We start from the raw sequence: 19,388 nt of genomic DNA, 5'->3' as shown, positions 1-19,388 counted from the left end.
GTCCAGGCGACAGGGGCCTTGGTGACGACGGTGGGTACGACGGCGGGTACGAAGAGCGCAGGTGTGGTGGCTTTCGCGAGCCCAGTGGCGCCCGATGCGGCAGTGGCGGATGCGCCAGAGTCAGGCGCGGCCGCATCTGATACGGCGGCGGCTGAGGTGTCGATGTCGAGCGCAGCCGCACCCGATGTGGTGGCGGAGGCGCCAGTGCTGGGCGCAGCCACACCCGACGCAGCGGCGGAAGAGGCACCAGTGCTGGGCGCAGCCGCACCCGACGTAGCGGCGGCAGATACGCCAGTGCTAGGCGCAGCCGCACCCAACGCAGGGGCGGCAAAGACGCCTGTGCTGGGCGCAGGCGCTCCTGACGCAGCGTCGGCGGAGACGCCTGTGCTGGGCGTAGGTGCACCTGGCGCAGCGGCGGCGGCGGGTGCGATGGCGACAAGTGCTACAGCGGTGAACTCAGCGGCTAACGAGGTCCTGATGCCCGCGCCGGAAGTTCCTACCTCCAGCTCCGATGCTATGCAGAGGAGGAGCTGGAGGTGGTTCTTGGTAGGCCGCTCCTGCTGGGCCCCCTGGAGGAGGAAGCAACTCCCCTCCCCTAGGTGCTGGTCCAGGTCCGGCAGTCAATAGTGGAGGCAACCTCCTCCGCCGAGGCAGCCTTCCGGCGGTAGTGGGCTGCCATGGAGAGCGAACGCCAGCGCCTCTCCGACTGGCACACCTGCCTGGAAGCGCACACGAAGGCTGAAGCCTCCCGTGCTATAGGAGCCTGGTCAAAGCTCAAAGCCGACCAAGAGGCCTACCGAGCCAACCTTCGGAAGGTGTTCGACCGAGAGCTTGCAGTATCAAGCCGGGAGAAAGCCCTGGCACAGCGGGAGGAGACTTTTTGCCTTGGAGGTGGTCAGCTTCACAGCTCAGCTGTCCGAACTAGAGACCAGGCTCACTGCCCAGCGGTCCGAGCTCGAGGCCCGCAGCCAGGGCCTCGAGATCCGCAAGTAGGAGCTGGACGGGCTCTCTGGGACCTTGGCTGGATGGCGGAAGGAGCCGGAGGAGAGGGCCAGCAAGCTGGCTATTGCTGAGCAGGAGCTGGAGGATGATAGGAAGTCCCTTGATAGGCGGGAATCCCTCACCGCCAGTATGGAGAAGCAGCTTGAGCGCCAGCGCGACTCCCTCAAGAAGCGGAAGAAGTCGGCGGAGAAGAAGACGGCTGAGCTCGAGGAGAGGCTCCGCAAGGTGGAAGCAGCCAAGGCAGCTCTGGATAGTCGGATCCAGGAGGCGGTCCAGGAGGCGGTCCGGAAGCTGCAGGAGGACCAGCGCGTGGGGGCCCAGCGGATCGTCGACTGGGCGGGCGAAGCGAGCTTGGCGCTGGTGCCATTTGGAATGAGCCCAATCCATGTGGCAGAGGCGCCTGCATCGATAGGTGACACCCTTCCAGTGCTGAGCTCCGCTTCGGATAGGCTCCAGCGTCTGGAGCCGGTCCTTGCTGGCCAGCTTGAAGCCGAGGGCCGCGAACTGATCCGGATGGTGGCGGAGCACATCCTGACCTGCCTCCGGAGCCACGACCCGGCCATCTCGCTAGCCCCCGTGCTTGATGGTCCTGTGGCGGAGACGGAGGCTGCCGCTCGGGACAGGGTGCGAGAGGTCATCGACTTCGTCGCCGCCTACTTCAAGCGGGAGCCTGCAGACTCCTAAGCTGCACATTGTACCTTTGCTTTGTTTTCTTTGAGTTATGTAACAAACATTGTACTAGTTGAATATTTTAATAGAAGAAAATTTCAACTTAGCTATTTGTCAATTGTTCTGGTTTGCGGTACACAGCACCCCGGCGCCCTGGCCCCCTGGCTGATAGGTTCAGTTGCTGGACCTATCGGCCGCCAGAGCTGTAGAAGACGCTTCGGACCCCCGCTTGAGGTTGGTCAAGCGTCCTTGGGCATAGGTGTAGCATAGATTGCAAGCCAAGCGAGCATATTGTTCCCTGTGTAGCAAAAAGAACTACAAATAGGCGAATCAATCTCGCTTGTATGGTAGTAATGATACTGCAACTTAGGTGTTTGATGCATGCAGAATCGATCCGTGATGTCTGGGTCAAAGCGAATGCTCCGGGCCCCCTGGGAGATAGACTCAGTTGGTTTGAGTCTGTCTACCACTGAGATTGGACCTTGATCTGCATGAAATCGTTGAAGCGGATGCCGGGACCCCCTGGTAGGTAGGCTTAATGATATGCGGCTAGGTACCACCAGCCAAGGCTTAACCTGTGTACCACTTCAAAGTCACAGCTTAGTAGCAGGCCCGCGGGACTTATTCTGGACCGACTCCCAGGCTAGTACGAGGTCCGGAGTCCAGATGCACAGGTCCAGGTAGTTCAGTGCTTGTTACAGAGTGGCGGAGTGTGTAGGCTTAGGGTGCGGAACCAGGCTAAGGCACTACACAGGGCTCCGGACCACTCCGGGAAACAACACGACTTTTCCGGACCTGGCTCCGACGCTCCAGACCCTTCCCAGCAGTGGGTGAGGTCACTTTGTCGTACTCGATCCTTTGATATATAGAGCTGGACATGTCGTGTAGGACTTAGGAAGCCAACTCTTGAGCTGGAATGGGGTCCGGACCCCTAATTACCCGGCTCCAGGTACTAGAGCACTCGTTACAGGGTGGCGGAGTGTGTTGGCTTTGGGTACGGAACCAGCTAAGCAGCTACACAGGGCTCTGGACCACCCCAGGAAACAAGTACCCCCTCTCCAGAGTAGGTCCCTAGGGGTCCGGACCCCTCTCCCAGCAGCAAGAGGGTCCGGACCTGTACGGCAGTCCAGCAACTCAATACAGATCTTAGCTGTAGCGACAAGAGTAGAAGTGCACGCGGGGGTTAGAAAGGTAAAATCTCAAGAATCGAAATGCGAAACAAAATTTTGACACAAGGACAGAACCGGGGCAAATCTTTCCTTTGCAACCTGATGTACATGGCTTGCGCGATGGGTGCCAGAGGCCGGGTTTACGAGGGCGGACCTCTACCACTCTGGGCCGCGCGTTAGCCGACGGTGCGATGGATGCCAGAGGTCGGGTTTACGGGGGCGGACCCCAACCGCTCTGGCCGCATGCTAATTCTATCTTATTACAAAGGAAAAACTTATTTCCCTGCTCTGCCTAAGTGTAAAACTTACGCAGATGCTCTATGTTCCATGGGTTGGGCAGCGGCACTCCATCTTCTGTGGCAAGGCGAACGCATCCGGGCCGGCATACCTCTGTAACCTTTAAGGGCCCCTCCCAGCTGGGGGAGAGTTTGTGGAGCCCTGCTCGGTTCAGGATCCGTCTGAGGACGAGGTCGCCAGCCCGGAGCTCCCTACTGCACACGAACCGTTGATGATAGCGCCGGAGCGCCTGGTTGTAGCGTGCATTTCGGATTGCTGCTCGCCACCTTCGTTCGTCAACGAAGTCCACGTCGTCACGCCGCAGCTGCTCTTGCATGGATTCGACAAAAGCCTGGACCCGTGGTGAGCCCAGGTGAATTTCTGGGGGAAGGCATGCTTCAGCCCCGTAGACCAGGAAGAATGGAGTCTCCCCGGTGGCTCGGCTGGGTGTAGTCCGGTTGCCCCATAGTACGTACGGAAGCTCATAAACTCATTTGGCACCATGCTTCTTCAAGCAGTTGTAGGTGCGGGTCTTGAGTCCCCTGAGGATCTCTACATTCACTCTCTCAACCTGTCCATTGCTGCGGGGATGTGCCACGGACACAAAGCATAGCTGGATGCCGATATCCTCGCAATACTCTTGTAAGAGTCTGCTTTTGAACTGGGTCCCGTTGTCCGCGATGATGCGGTTTGGGACACCAAATCTGCACACAATGGACTTGAGGAATGCGACTGCTGACTTTTTGGTGATGTTCACCACTTTTTGAACTTGTCGATGGCGACGTAGAGGAACCGGTACCCGCCGACGGCCCGGGGGAATGACCCCAGGATATCCACGCCCCACACAGTGAATGGCCACGAGGGCGGAATCATCTGCAGAGCTTGAGCCGGTGTGTGTATATGCTTTGCATGGAACTGGCATGCTTTGCAGGACTTTACCAGCTCAGCCGCATCCTGGAGTGCTGTCGGCCAGTAGAAGCCATGCCGAAAGGCTTTGCCAACAAGCTTGCGAGATGAGGAATGACTTCCACACTCGCCTCCATGGATCTCCGCGAGCAACTCGCGGCCCTCTCCCTGGGAAATGCACCGCATGAGGATACCATTGGCGCCACGGCGGTAGAGGTCCCCTTCTACCACCGCGCAGCGTTTAGCCAATCGTACTATGCGCTCAGCGGACACATCGTCATCAGGGAGGATATTGTCTTTCAGGTAGTCGCGGATCTCGGAGATCCATGCATCGGGAGCTTTCTGAGCAGGTGGGAGCGGCTCTAAGTGGTCTCCAGGATCCTCGATAGAGCTCACAGCCCAGAGAGGGCACCATAGGTGGTATGCCGCCGAGACCGCTAGCTTCGAGGTGCTAGCTTGATCCCCTTCACCCAATTCAGCAGGCTGGGCGGTAGGTCTCGCAACCGTCTTTCGAAGACGCCCTCGGGCACGGATGCCCAGGTAGATGCTCTCGCGGCTAGATAATCTGCTACTGAGTTGAGTTCGCGGGGAACATGTTGTAGTTCCAAGGCGTCGAAGTCCTTCTCGAGCTTCCTCACGTGGATGAGGTATGCCGCGAGCTGGGGATTGTTGCAGCTGCAATCCCCTCGGATCTGCTTGATGATTAGCTGTGAGTCCCCCTTTACCAGAAGCTGCCAGACCCCCAGAGACAGGGCTTGCGTCAGGCCGAAGATCAGAGCTTCGTACTCCGCCATGTTGTTGGTGGCCTTGAACTCAAGGTGCACCATGTACTTCAGCTGATCTCCGCTTGGGTCGATGAGGACCACACCAGCTCCGGCCCACTTCTCGCGGGCGGACCCGTCGAAGAAGAGTGTCCAGTGGGGCTTGGTGAAGACTGGTGTCCTGATTTCCGGCTCCGTTGGTCCGGCGTTGAAGTCCGGACCCCCAGAATTGCTTGGGGAAGGAGTCCATTCCGCTATGAAGTCAGCCAGGATCTGGCTCTTGACTGCATGGCGAGACTGGAAGTTCAGTTGGAACTCAGCCAACTCTGCTGCTCACTTGGCGATATTTCCCGTGGCGTTGGAGTTGTGCAGGATCGCTCTTAGCGGGTAAGAGGTCACTGCAACAACTCGGTGTGCCTGGAAGTAGTGGCGCAGTTTCCTGGACGCTATAAGTATTGCATAGATAAAATTATGCGTCTCAAGATACCTGGCCTTTGCCTCATGGAGGACTTCACTGACGTAGTAGACTGGCTTTTGGATGGTCCGGACCCTGGTGACCGGGTCCGGCTCGCCCTAATCCACCACGTCAGGTCCTAGGGGCCCCAGCGGTTCTGGGTCCCCACTGGAATGAGGCTCCTCCGGACACCCCCCCGTCCGGGGTCTGGACCTTCAGGCAGAGGTGAGGCTGACGGGCCCCCGTGTCCGGGGTCCGGCTCACTATCCTTAGCCGGGGAGACCCTGGTGTCTCCCTGGCGAGTTTGCTCCGTCCTTTCGGCGACCAGCACCATGCTGACCGCCTCTTCAGACGCAGCAAGATACAGAAACAGCGGCTCACCGGGCTCTGGAGCCACCAATACTGGCAGTGAGGTGAGATGCTGCTTCAGCTCCTGGAAGGCTTGTTCAGCCTCTTCGGTCCAAGAGAATGGACCGGACCTCCTCAATAGTTTGAAGAAGGGGAGGTCCCTCTCAGCCAGCCTCGATATGAAGCGGCTAAGAGCGGCGAGAGATCCAGTAAGCTTCTTGATGCGGCTAGGAGGCCTCATCGCCTCGATTGCCTTGATCTTGGTCGGGTTTGCCTCAATGCCTCGATGTGAGACCAGGAAACCCAGCAACTTCCCTGCTAAGACGCTGAAGATGCACTTCTCGGGATTCAGCTTCGTGCGCGTGGCGCGGAGCCGGTCGAAGACGAGGGACAGGTCCTCCACTAGTGTTGACCCTACCTTGGTCTTGACCACAATGTCATCAACATACACCTCAACAATATCTCTAACTAGATTACAGAAGGTTTTGTTCAAAGCTCGTACAAACGTGGGCAAGGCATTCCTTAGACCATACGACATGACAATGTAGCAATAAAGCCCATCTACTGTTACAAAAGCAGTATGTTTCCTATCCTCTCTAGACATCTGAATCTGGTGGAAACCAGAGTATGCATCTAGGAAAGACAAAAGGTCACACCCGGAGGTGGAGTCCATGATCTGATCGATACGTGGAAGAGGATAGGGGTCTCTAGGACATGCCTTGTAGAGGCTAGTGTGGTCGATGCACATCCGAAGCTTCCCATTGGCCTTTGGGATGACGACCGGATTGGCCAACCACTCGGGGTGGTGGACCTCCTCGATGAAGCCAGCGTGCAGCAGCTTGTGCACCTCTTCGCGGATGAAGTTCTGCCGCTCCACGGACTGCTTCCGAGGCTTCTGGCGCACTGGCGTGGCGTCGGGGTAGATCCTCAGATTGTGCTCGATCACTTCCCTGGGGATCCCGGGCATCTGTGACGGTTCCCAGGCGAACACGTCCACATTTGCCCGGAGGAAAGTGATGAGCGTGTCTTCCTATTTCTCCCCCAGGTTCCCCGCGATACGGGTGGTCCTGGAGGAGTCCGCCCCGATCTGCACCGTCTTCACGGGGACATCGTCCGGATCAGACGGCTGAACCTTGGGAGCCTTTGCAGGCGCCCTGAGCTGCGAGGTGGACGGGTCCTCCTCGGAACGTGCAGCCTCTGCCGCCAGAGCATGCAGTCTCTCTACTGCGGCGACGGCAGCGGTGCGGTCACCCCGCACGGTGAGGACACCGGCAGGGGAAGGCATCTTCAAGACCAAATATCCGTAATGGGCAATGGCCATGAAGCGATAGAGTGCCGACCGGCCAATGATGGCATTGAATGGGAGGTTCGCCTCCGCAACATCGAACAGAACGCTCTCTGTGCGGAAGTTCTCCTCGGTCCCGAACGTGACCGGCAGTGTGATGCTCCCCAGAGGGAACACCGGATGTGGGCCCACTCCGGAAAATGGGCGAGAGGGAGTCAGCTTGGACTCCGGGATCTGCAGCTGCTTGAACGCTGCATAGCTAATGACGTTGAGGCCAGCCCCACCGTCTATCAGCACGTGATAGAGCCTGACGTTGGATATGACAGGAGCGGTGACTAGAGGTAGTACACCAGCCCCAGCCATATTCTCCGGGCAGTCGGATGGCCCGAATGAGATGGTGGTGTTCATCCACCTTTGGTGCGGCGCCGCCTTCGGGCCCCCTGGAGGACTTCTCGGTGAAGGGTCTTCACGTCCCGCCGGGAGACAAGTTCCCACCTTCCGCCGTACATTACGTACAGCTTCTTGCGGCGGTCGTCGTTGTCGGAGTCGGAGTTGTCGTCATGGTACACGCCCTTCAGCTCGCGAGCGGGGGATTGGTACCCCAGCTCCTTCTCCCCAGCAGCGGCCCTGCTGTCGGAGGCTTTCTCCTTGCCAGGTCGCTGGCGAGGAGGGGGCGAACCGTCCTTGGAGGACTGCTCACGTCACCCACTGACCCGCTTCGCGAGCTTCCGGATCTCGCGGCAGTCAGCGGCGCTGTGGCGAGCGGTGGGATGCACGGGGCATGAACCTCCGCCGCCACCATGCGGGCGCGGGCATTTACCATGCGCGTTCTGGCCCTCAGCTGCTGCCGCAGCAGCTGGTGCCACTGCTGCAATGGCTGGGCCGCCGGGTTGCGGCTCTCCGCGACTCCGGTTCTTGTTCTTCTTCTTCTTGCCACTGCCCTGAGCGGTAGCACCAGAGCCACCAGCTTTGGCGTCTCCGTCTTGGGGGACTGAGTGCCATGCACGGCCCTCAGCGGCCCTGGCACACTTGTCGGCCAGGGTGAAAAGTGTGGTAACACTTTCCACCTCGTACGTAGCCAACTTCTCGAGCATCTTCTCATCACGTACCCCCTGACGGAAAACAGTGATAATAGATGCGTCAGAGATACGAGGAATGGTACCCCGTACCTTGGTGAAGCGCAAGATGAATGCCCGGAGCGTCTCCCCGGGTTTCTGCCTCACGGCGTGGAGGTGAGCCTCCACACCATGCTGCTAGTATGCACTGGCGAAGTTTGCTGTGAACCTCGCGCAGAGCTCCTCCCAGGACTGAATCGTCCCAGGAGTGAGGTTCATGAGCCAAGTCCGGGCTGGCCCAGACAAGGCTACATGAAAGTAGGATGCCATGACGGCATCGTTACCACCGGCTGCTGTGATGGCGGTAACGTACACCTGTAGGAATTCCGACGGGTTAGTGGTACCGTCGTACTTCTCTGGCAGGTGTGGGCGGAACTTGGACGGCCATGCCACTACACGGAGGTGCTCCGCCAGCGCAGCGCAGCCCACCCCAGCCACCGGGGCGCACGCCTGTATCCGGGCGTTCCCCGGAGGCTTGGGTGCTGCCGCGTCCAAGTCGGCATTGAGGTTGCGACCCTCAATGTTGAGACGACGCTCTCGCGCCCTCTCCACGGAGATGCGGGCGTCCTCACCCGGGCGCCTGCGGTTGAGCTCCGCCCGCAGGTTTTCTGTTCGGGCACCCCTCACTGTGGGGGAGCGCACGGAAGCCGACGCACCGCCCTGGCGTCGGTAGTAGAGCACCACCGCGTTGCCAGGCGGAGGCCGTTGCCTAGTCCTTGCAGAACTGGGGGGGGCCTGAGCCAGATAGAGGAGACGATCAACGTCGTCCCGCCACTGCCTCAGGGCGTCTGGCGAAGCTGCAGCAGCCGGAGGGTTGTGAAGCAACTCCCTAGCCGCCGCCAGCGCTCCGCTGCTCGCAGCTTGTGAGGGGGCCCTTGATTGGCGCCCTGACTCTTGCCGGCGAGCAGCGCGCCGCTGCCGACGGTGGCTGCTCCCCAGGCACGGTTGCCCCTGGAGCAGGAACGCGAGAGGCGTGTGGCGTGGAGGATGCCACACCCTCCGTCATCTCCACGTCGTCCACACGAACCATGGAGACGAAGAAGAGATGAAGTGAAACCAGCTATGACCCCTACCCGGCGCGCCAAATGTCGTGGTGTGGCAAACCACAGCCGGGTGGCGGAAGGCACCCGCCTAAGCCCAGAGGGTGTGTACTCGGGGGTTAGCTGGTCCTAGTTCGATCTCGCTCAAGAACACGATGAACACAGCAATTTAGAGTGGTTCGGGCCGCCGGAGCGTAATACCCTACGTCCACTGTGTGATGTATTGCTTGGGTTTGGAAGAGCTTGGAGCTGAGTCCAGCGTGCATCTAGGGTGCTCTGGAAAGCGTGTCCTCTCTCGTGTACAGCGAGCGCCTCCCTTTTATATCTCAAGTGAGGCGCGCACATGGCCGTTGGTCCCCGACAGGTGGGCCCAACGATGTAGTATAAACTAAGTACTGTTCATACATTAAGTGTCGCAAGCGAAGGAGATCTCCCTCCTGGATTTCCTTGCCTGCTCCCGGAATCCTCCATCCGGCGTGTCCAGGCGCTGTCTTGTCGAAACGGCGCCAGGCGTAGCCAGCGATGTCGCCTGCCACGTAGCTGGACGGGCTGTGTAGTTTGCGGCGTAGGCGGCATGATGGAAAAGTGTCGTGCCATCGTATCCAATTAATGCGGCAGACGGGCTCTGCGCGGGTGCGGCGCAGGCAGCTGCACTGTGTACCTTGGTACTACGCGGCCCACAGTGAGGCCTGAAAAAGGCTGCCCCGCGTGCCGCGGGTGCAGAGCACGCCTCAACCATCCACATTAAATGCGGTAGGTGGGCGAGTCTTTCAGTGGAAGACTCGTGCCCGCGCCCGCACCTGCGGGACACGTGGAGCCTCCGGACCCCCCTGGCGGTATGCTGGCTCTACGCGCATGGGAGGTCCCGGACCCCTATGGGGGGTTCGGCCCCCCGGCCGTTGGTTCGGAGCTCCCCCTCTTCTTGGGACACGTGGCGTCACCGGACCCGTCCCAGAGCGGGGAGCTGGTCCGGGGCCATTGGCCCGGTGAGGTAGGACCCTGACCCGTGGGGCCCGGCAGCTCCGCCCCTTATGGCGTTAGTCACAGATGATTATGCGAGTCCTGTCTTGTTGCAGTAGAAGTGGGTATCCCTGGTACAGGGTACCGACAGTGGCAGGCGCTAGCGCCAGATGTCGTGGCTCTAAGAGGAGGGCCACAGCCGGGTGGTTTAGTACACCCGCCTAATCCTTGAGGGTGGATACTCGGGAAAGTGCAAGCTATTCGATCGATCTACCCCTTCAGCAAGAACACATGAGCACTCGAGGATTTTTGAGTGGTCCGGGCCGCCGGATCGTAATACCCTACGTCCACTTGAGAGTAGTATTACCCTTGTGTCGGTGGGTGAGTCTATCCTCTGCCTTCCAGTCCTCTTCTGGACCTGAGTCATTTACTAACGGGTGTCCCCCCTTTTATAGAGTAAGGAGAGCGCGTACACAGGCGTTGGACCCCGATAGGTGGGCCCAACAAGGATGTATACATTACTAAATAGATATTAATGGCGCTACAGTGGTGGAGCATCTCTTGCCGGGTACGCTTCATCGCCTTGTAGATGCTCTGACCGAGGGGGGTCTTCTCCTGTCCCATCAGTGGGATGCCCGTTGAGGCAGTGTAGGTTGCGGCGTAGACTGTTGGGCCTACCGCGTAGGCGTTATGATACTCCGTAGCCGAGTTGTCGTGTCTAACTTGCGTAGCAGACTAATGTGCGTGGTGTGAGTGGCGCCAGCGGCTGTACTGTGCTCCTTGGTAACGCGCGACCAACAGCCCGGCAAAAGTCTCCTTGGGTTCTGCTGTGGCAGAGCGCACTTAATACCTCCCGCATTGAATGCGGTAGGTGGGCAAGTCTTCCCGAGGAAGCTTGGCAGTCACGCGTGTGCCTGCGCCTGCGGACACATGGCGACTCCGGACCCCACCAGGCGGGGTGTCTGCTCCCTCTCTGCTGAGGGGTCCGGATAGTATATGGGGTCCGGAACCCCGTGGGGTCCCGGGCCCCCTAGCTGAGCGCTCCTTTTCTCCGGGACACGTGGCATCACCAGACCCTCTCTAAGCTTGGAACGGGTCCGGGGCCGTTTGTCGGGAGAGTAGGGCTCCGGACTACAGGGGTCCGGCTGCTCGGCCGTCAGGGCGTAGTTAAGGATAACGACGAGACTCTTGTCTAGTCACACCGAGGGTACCCAGTGCTGAGGTACCGACAAGCATCCTGTTCATCGGTGCACCTGCTGCTGGATACAGTCATCAAAGGCACAGGCGAGAGGTCGTCCAGCCACCTGAGCCCAGCAGGGACGACGGCGGCGGCGAAGGCACCAGCCGGCCACGGACAGGACAGGGCCAGGGCCAGGCAGAGCTGAGCGGCAGCCATGTTCTCAAGGAGCGGAGGAGGAGGGAGAAGCTCAACGAGAGGTTCATCGCCCTGCGCTCGCTGGTGCCCTTCGTCACCAAGGTGCCTGCTGTCTGAAATCTGAATGTTTCTAAAGGCTGCAGGCCTGCAGCAAGAAATTATTTAATTTGTTCTCCTGTTGGCAGATGGACAGGGCGTCGATCCTGGGCGACACGATCGAGTACCTGAAGCAGCTGCGGAGACGCATCCAGGAGCTCGAGTCAGGAGCCCGGCTACTACGGATGGACGGCCACTACCTGACGGCACCAGTAGTCCCGGAGGAGAAGAGAGCTCATCAGAGCGCAAGCAGCTCCGCGGCAATGGCGGAGACGGGGAGCAACAAGGTGCGAGCCGTGGAAGCGAGCGGCGGCGCCGGCGGCGCGGGGAGGCCGGCGGCGAGCACGGAGGTGCAGGTGTCCATGATCGGGAGCGAGGCGGTGGTGGAGGTCCGGTGCCCGCGCAGGGATGGGCTCCTGCTCCGGGTCATGCAGGCGCTGCACGGCCGGGAGCTCGGCCTGGAGGTCACCTCCGTCCAGGCCTCGTCGTCGGCCGGCGACGTCCTGCTCGTGGAGCTGCGCGCCAAGGTTAACTGTAGCAAACACTACATCTCCTTTCTAAAATATAATAACTTTTTAACTTTGTCGGAGTCAAACATTTTCATTTCTGACCAATAATATATCCAAAAGTAATTGCTATTAAATAGAAAATATTATATATTATGATAGTTTGGTTTCATTATGAATAAACTAATATCATCTTAAAATTATCAATTTATATATATTTTTTTTCGAGAAAGAGTTCACACTGTTTTTATAGAAAGCCAATAAACGTTCATACAAGTCGAAAAAGGAAAAAGCCGCTGGGGTTTCCAGCTTACAATAGCATCAACTCCTTTTAACTGACAAGCGGCCAAAAAAGAGCGTGAACGAGCACCGTGGAAACAAAACACTAGAACAAAAGCTAACTATAACTACAGGACTAGGGATGGCAACGGGTACAAACCCGTCGGGTATCACTAACCCAAACCCGCACCCGCCAGGATAAAATCGTACCCGTTAAAAAACCCATACCCGTCGCGGGTATGATTTCATGCCCGTACCCGTACCCGTGCGGGTTTTTTTTACCCGCGGGTTTCCCGTACCCGATAGAAGATGCAACAAAATTTAATAGAAAACATAAACAAATACACAATGCATTATAGCCAAATGAGTCTATGAATAGGTAATCATCGATGGGAATGGAAGTACATGAGCCTAAGTCTCTCTTAGCATGTGATTAGACCTTATTTTGATACAAGACCTTGTGACATTAGTATTTAAGGTTATATGTTGTCGGGTTTATTGTACCCACGGGTTTGCGGGTTTGGGTACTTGAAGAACAAATCTGCACCCGCAAACCCGACAGGTACGAAGTTTATCCCATTAAAAAACCCGCGGGTATAGAATTTAGTCTATGCCCGTACCCTAATAGAGTAAAAACCCATCGGGTTTCGGGTACCCGTTGCCATCCCTATACATGACTTTGCTGCAATCAGCTACTCCACGAAGCAGGCATCTCCCTCCCCCCTACTTTCAGCAAAATTCTGAACCCACGTCCGGACCTGCCTCGTCAGGTCATCCAGTCGTCCTCGGTCAGCGTCCTTAAGAAGCAGTCACCACCTCTGCAGATAGGACAAGATTTTGAAAATTATGTTAGCGGGATCGCTTACTAATACATTTTCGATCGCCATCTTGTTTCTGAAGGTCCATAACACCCAAAAGATAATGGTGGAGCAGAAAAGTTTAAAGCTGCATTGGGGTGAGCTCAGAGGTAGCCAGGACTCTAGCATATCCTGCATTGTGTCGGGTATCTTCTCCCACCCCAGTGCTTCTTTGAAGGAAATCCAGATGAATCGAGCTTGATGACATTCAAAGAAGATGTGATCCACGGTTTCCGGAACTCTGCAAATGATACACCTATGATCACCCTTCCACTTTTTCTTTTTCAGGGCTACCCCCGTCTGCAACCTGTCCTAACCTGCCAGCCACATAAATACTTTGAGTTTCAACGGTAGCCGCGAGCCCCAAAGGCGTTTCGTACGCCTGTTTGTTACACCCCTAAAGGTCATAAGTCTATACATTGATCTGGTGGAAAAAAATGCCTGATTTCTCATACACCCATTTGACTTGATGTGGGTGGTCCTGCAATTGTACCGTCTCAAGGAGCTCCATGATATCAGACCATTCATTATATTCATTTTCGTCCAGAGGACGGTTTAAGTCCAAATCCCACACCCCCTCTTTGTAGAATCTGTAGACTGCTCTCATTTTCCTCCTGCTGTACCTGTACATCTTAGGGTATGCCAGTTTTAATGGGATGTCCAGGAGCCAGGTATCTTCCCAGAAGAGAGTCTTCCTTCCATCATTTACTTGGAAGGTGATCCCCCACTTGGCTTTATGTGCTACCTTGAGGATACCCTGCCAAAACTGAGATCCTCTTTTCCTTTTTATCTCCACAAAAGGTGTTGCAGTGTAATATTTGGCTTTCAATAATCTACAGCAAAGGTCATCAGGGTCATCTTTCATGATTCTCCAAGTCCATTTAGATAACAAAGCTTCATTCATGATTCTGGTGTTGATTATCCCTACCCCCCTCTCCCCCCAAAGTCTTTTGGGATGCAGAGGTTCTCCCACTTCATCATGTGATATTTCTTTTTCTGATTTGTGTCCCCCCAAAAGAAATTAGCTCTCATAGAGTCCATCTCCTGGTGGGTCCCCTCAAAGAGCTGGAACATCCCTATAAGATAGGTTGGTACACTACTAAGAGAAGAGTTGGTTAAAATTAGTCTCCCCCCATAAGACAAGTGTTTGCATTTCCATGGTTGAAGTTTTTTCCTCATTTTCTGGGTCATCACCTTGAAATCCTTTAAATTCAGGGTCCTGTCACTAATGGGGATCCCTAGGTAGGTCATGGTTAGTTTCCCCACCTTGCAGTTCAGTAAGTTAGCCACCCTTTGGTGTTCTTCTTCCCCCACACCCATGACAATCACCTCACTCTTGTGGTAGTTGATCTTAAGGCCTGACATCCATTCAAAACAGTATAGCAGGAATTTCATTGTTCTGATGTGTTTGTCATTGTGGCTCACCATGATGACAATGTCATCAGCATACTGCAAGTGAGTAATCCTCTTCTGGATCAAGTGTGGTATCACTCCCTCTAGCAGACCAAAGCATCTGCTGCCAGGTTAAAAAGTAGAGGAGATAAGGGATTACCCTGTCTTAATCCCCTATGAGTTTTAAAGTATGGTCCATTGACACCATTGATATTGATGCACACTTTGCCTCCCCTTACAGTGCTCATAATCCAAGTTTTCAGTTTGTGATCAAAGCCTTTTTTGTCAAGGACCTCTTCCACAAACTCCCAATTGATGCTATCATATGCTTTTTCAAAGTCAATTTTGAAGATTACCCCTTGTAGTTTCTTATCTCTCATCTCATGCATGATCTCATGGAGCATCACAGTGCTGTCAATTATGTATCTCCCCTTAATGAAGGCTGACTGACAGGGGCTTATGATTTTCTTTGCTACCCCAGCTAGTCTGTCCATCAGTAATTTGGTGAAGATTTTAAAGCTCACATTCAATAGACATATGGGTCTAAATTGCTTAACAGTGTTGGCCTCTTTTACTTTTGGCAGTAGAGTAATTATCCCATAGTTTAACCTTGATACAGCCAGGTTGTTCATGTAAAAATCGTTGACCATCTCAAACAGGATATTTTTGACACTCTCCCAGCATTCTTTGTAGAAGGTCACACTGAAGCCATTAGGTCCAGGGGCTATGTTTTCTTTCATCCCAAAGACTGACTTCTTGAGTTCTTCCATTGTGAAAGGTCTGGTCAACCATGACACATCATCAGCAGTGAGCCTGAGGTCCTATGCCAAGGCTATTTCTGTAGCAGAACCGCCCAAATTAATCCGGCTCAAGTGCGCTAACCATCACCCAAAAGGTAATCCCGGCTAACACACACTTCAAACGGAGTAATCCGGCAGTGTTGTCGGGTAAAGTCCCGAAGAATCCACCTGAGCGTCGATCGAACCCAAAGTTTACATGCAGCTCACACGAAGGTGAGTCCAGAGAGTACAACATTTCACAAATATATTACATTACCGAGTCTTAACTTAATCATTACAAACCAAGTTCAAAAACTCAGAAAGGTACTTGAAATTCAAATTGAAAGTAGTTCAGAGTTCAACTGCAGCGGAAATAAAGCGAGTTCTAAACGACGATACAAGATGTCATGATGAAGCCCGTACATGACATCACTCAGCATTGTCATCATTGGCCGGAGTCGTATCCCACTCCACCGACCAACCAGGAGGTAAAGTACACGACCAAGTCAAGCTAGCTATCTGATCTTCAAACGTATCACCTGAAAATAAAGTTGAGCCACAAGCAAGGCTGAGTATACTAATACTCAGTAAGGCTTACCCGACTAGGATATACTTAGTCCTCTAACTAGACATGCAAGGCTTATGGCTGGAGGGGTTTGGTTTTGCCGAAAAGCAATAAAGAGTAAGTCCTTATTTTCAGATTTTAGCTTTCAAGTTCTAGTTCACTTAACCATTCTACATTAGCATCTATCCAATAGCATATATGGTAGAAAAATAATTATCTTTCATCATCCAACCAGATTCATCATCATATATTCCACTTGTTACTCTATGTGGCAAAAGGGTTAAGCAGTCCCAATATCCGTGAGAGGCGGACGATTCGAATCGAATTTGTTAACCTGGCCAGGCAGACCTAAACACACGCATGGGAACCGAGTCCCCACGCAACATTTCTCCTTTCTTTTCGGCTCGTGGATCAGGGTCACCCCCTTCGACTACAAGAGCCCCACGCCACGGTCGACGCCGGGTCGTGACCACGCTTGCACCCGCATGTGGCCGCATGAGAAACAACGTTCAAAGAGGGTGAGGGAAAAGTCCACTCCCCGGGCCGATCAGGTACTTAAGCATACCGATTACCATATTTCTCGGCATGTGGTTAGTACGTTCAAATGCTTAACCACCACTACCACACACTGCGGCCTTAACATTTTTCACTAAACAGACGGGGCATCAACAAGTACCATAGCCCCGCCCATGGACCTTATGATTGCAGCATGTAGTAGACATTCAACTCCTATGAGCTCGCGAGTGACAGGAAATCACTCGACTTCTACCGAATCATTAGCATAGCTAACTAGCGACCTAAACCAACTAGTGTTCAAGCATAGGTACCTAGGATCATGCAACTAAGGTTTCAATCAACTCCTATAAACTTAAATGCACAAGTATATAGAAACAATAAGTTGCATAGAGTTGAAAGTAATAGGTCATGCTCCGGGGCTTGCCTTCCTGAGCGTAGCTAGCCTTGTGCTCTTCCGAAACTTGGTTTGGGTGTTCAGTGGCTTCAGTTAGATTCACTTGAGCTTCGCACTACTCACTCTTGGACTCCGGCACTAGCTCGTACGTACCGTCAGCGAGAGTAGTCGAATCTACATGAATGCATATGCATGAGTTGTTGTGATGGTAACAAAATTTATATTAATCCACTGTAAGATTATAACCTAAGTAACCCAAGTTAAGTTGTAAAGCAACTCATCTACCAAATATTGGGCAATCGTTTATAGAGTATTAATTATCGTGATTTAGTTCATAAAAGAACTAGGGTAATTTTCCAAAACGCCACTAATTCATTCCTAGTCATATAACATGTGCAAGCTAGGTATAAAGTGAAAGTGTAGTTAATTGTATCCTCTGGTCATGAAATTTCCACACATGGTAAGAAACTTAATTAACATCCTACTGTAATAATTTCAGCAAGTTTCATGTAGCAGAAAAAAACATGATAATTATTTTACACAGCCACTGCTAGAAACAAGATTAATTTGTATAGATCAAACCAGGTCAGTACTAGTACTGAAAATTTAACTAAGTGTTTATGATCCTATTATGAGCCAACTGTAAATTTTTCAGATTTAAAGGAGTAGTACACTAGGCATGAAAAATGTAATAAAATAGAGCTACATGGAATAAAATTAATTTTCACAGATAGTTCTACTGAGTTCTAGAGGTTCAAAATTTTCCAGAATGATACAGTACTCAAATAACAGCTCTGGTAAAAATATTAGATTTTTACATGCATAGGAACTTTTTTCCTTGATTTAGTGTAAATATCCATGCTATTAATTAGTTGGAGTGGTTCCACTTATCTAAAAATTCTCAAAAAATTTGTGCAGTAACTAAACATCAATTGAAAGGTTTTGTAAAAGTTTCAGCTCATGAAACAAAGTTAACCATCAATTACAAACAAAACTAATTAATCAAGACATAAAGAAGAATTTAAATAAACCTATAGTTTGGTGTGTCAAATGGACTTCAAATTTTTACAGAGTCCTACACTTGTAGTCTACAACAATCTATCCAAAACTCACCTACATATCATGGCTAGAACTTGAGATTTAAATAAAGGACTAATAAATTTGTATTTAAACTAGAACAAAAACCAGTGAGCAAATGAAAAAGTGCATGTAACAAAAGTTGTAGCTCTAGTAACAAGGAACTCAGATCAATTGTGTTTGTATTTTTTTGATTTTTCTAAGAATTTATATCAATTTTACAAGTTTGCTATTTTTGAAAACAAAAGAAAAAGAAAACAAAATCTTGCATCTAGGCCCCTGGAATGATTTGGGGGCTTGCAAATATGCCCCTGGCCAGAGCCAGGAACAGAGGAGGCGGCGCCCGGCCGAATCCCGGCGAGTCTGGCCGGCGGCGGCGAAGGAGGAGAGGGGGAACAACACGAGGAGGCCACGCTCTACCTCTAGGTGGGCTCGATTGGGGCTGGGGGCGACCAGAAGGGGCTCTCCGGCGTGCAGTAGCGGAGGCGGCGGTGGCGGACAACGGCGGCGCCGCTCTGGTGGCCCTGGGCGGAGGCAAGCGGGCCGGGGAGCTTCGGGGCGGCGAGAGGGATCTTGCTGTGGGGAGTATTGGGGCTGGGGAGAGGCGGAGGCGCGGGGCGCCGTGGAGGCAGGGGGCGGCGGTGGGGCGGGCTTGCTCCGGCGAGCTCCGGTGGTCGGAGTGGACAGAGGAGTTGGCCGGTGAGCTTCACTACGGTGAAGGGAAAGTGGCTGTGTGGTTGGTTTGGGAGGAGGGAGGCCGGGAAGGGGTGCTCCGCGTGGAGCTAGGGGGAAGCGGCGGCCATGGCGGGGCGGCGGGTGTTCTGGCGTAGGGGGGAAGCTCGGCTCGGCTCTGGAGAAAGGGAAAGGAGTGGAGAGGCGAGGCAAGGAGGCTTTGCCTCGAAGCAACGGGGCTCGGCGAGTTAAAGAGAGGGGTGCGGTGTAGGGAACGGCAGGGCAGGCGCGTGCGGCGAGCGGCGTCGCGATGGGGCGCAGCGAAGAGGGTTGGGGCGCCGCAGCGGCGACAAGATGGGGCGAGTTGGCATGCCCGGCAGGAAGCCATGAGTGGAAGCGCAGCGAGGAGAGTTGGCGGCATTGTAGAGCGGCGGCGGCAGGCTACTCTGCTCCACCCCTTTGTCAACGGCGTGCGGGCGTTCGGCAGCGCCTGGTTGTCGTCACTTCCTTGTCGTTCTCCTGTGGCGTATGGTGGCCAGGCGTGCGGCAGCAGGCAGCGTCGCACTGGCAGCGGGGCTTCGCTGCCCACCCTGCCGTGGCACCAGAGAAAGAACAGAGGAGGGAGAGAGAAGGAAGAAAGAGAAGGGAGGAGGGTCAACCAAAGTTTGACTCAAAATGATTCAAATTTTTGTATTGAAACTCGAAAAACGGTGAACATCAAGGTTGTAGGAAATTCAAAGATTTACAACTTTCGTGGTGGGCAAAATTTCATTCGAGTTATGGTTTAAAAATTATTTTGAATTTCCAAAAACCGTGATTCGAATGACTTATCATTTCATGTGCAAAATTTTGTTTTCTCCCCTAGATTCCAACTAGTCATTTGTTAATTAAGATA

General features: G+C 53.9%; 1 pseudogene; it reads left to right on the top strand.

Annotated features, from left to right (window-relative positions):
• LOC120695119 overlaps nt 1-13,110 on the top strand; it is a 28,399-nt pseudogene extending 15,289 nt beyond the window's left edge.
• Nucleotides 13,111-19,388: the final 6,278 nt, after the last annotated feature.

Source organism: Panicum virgatum, chromosome 2K (assembly GCF_016808335.1).
Source record: "Panicum virgatum strain AP13 chromosome 2K, P.virgatum_v5, whole genome shotgun sequence".
Taxonomy (NCBI): domain Eukaryota; kingdom Viridiplantae; phylum Streptophyta; class Magnoliopsida; order Poales; family Poaceae; genus Panicum; species Panicum virgatum.
This window is presented reverse-complemented; position numbering and strand designations above follow the sequence as displayed.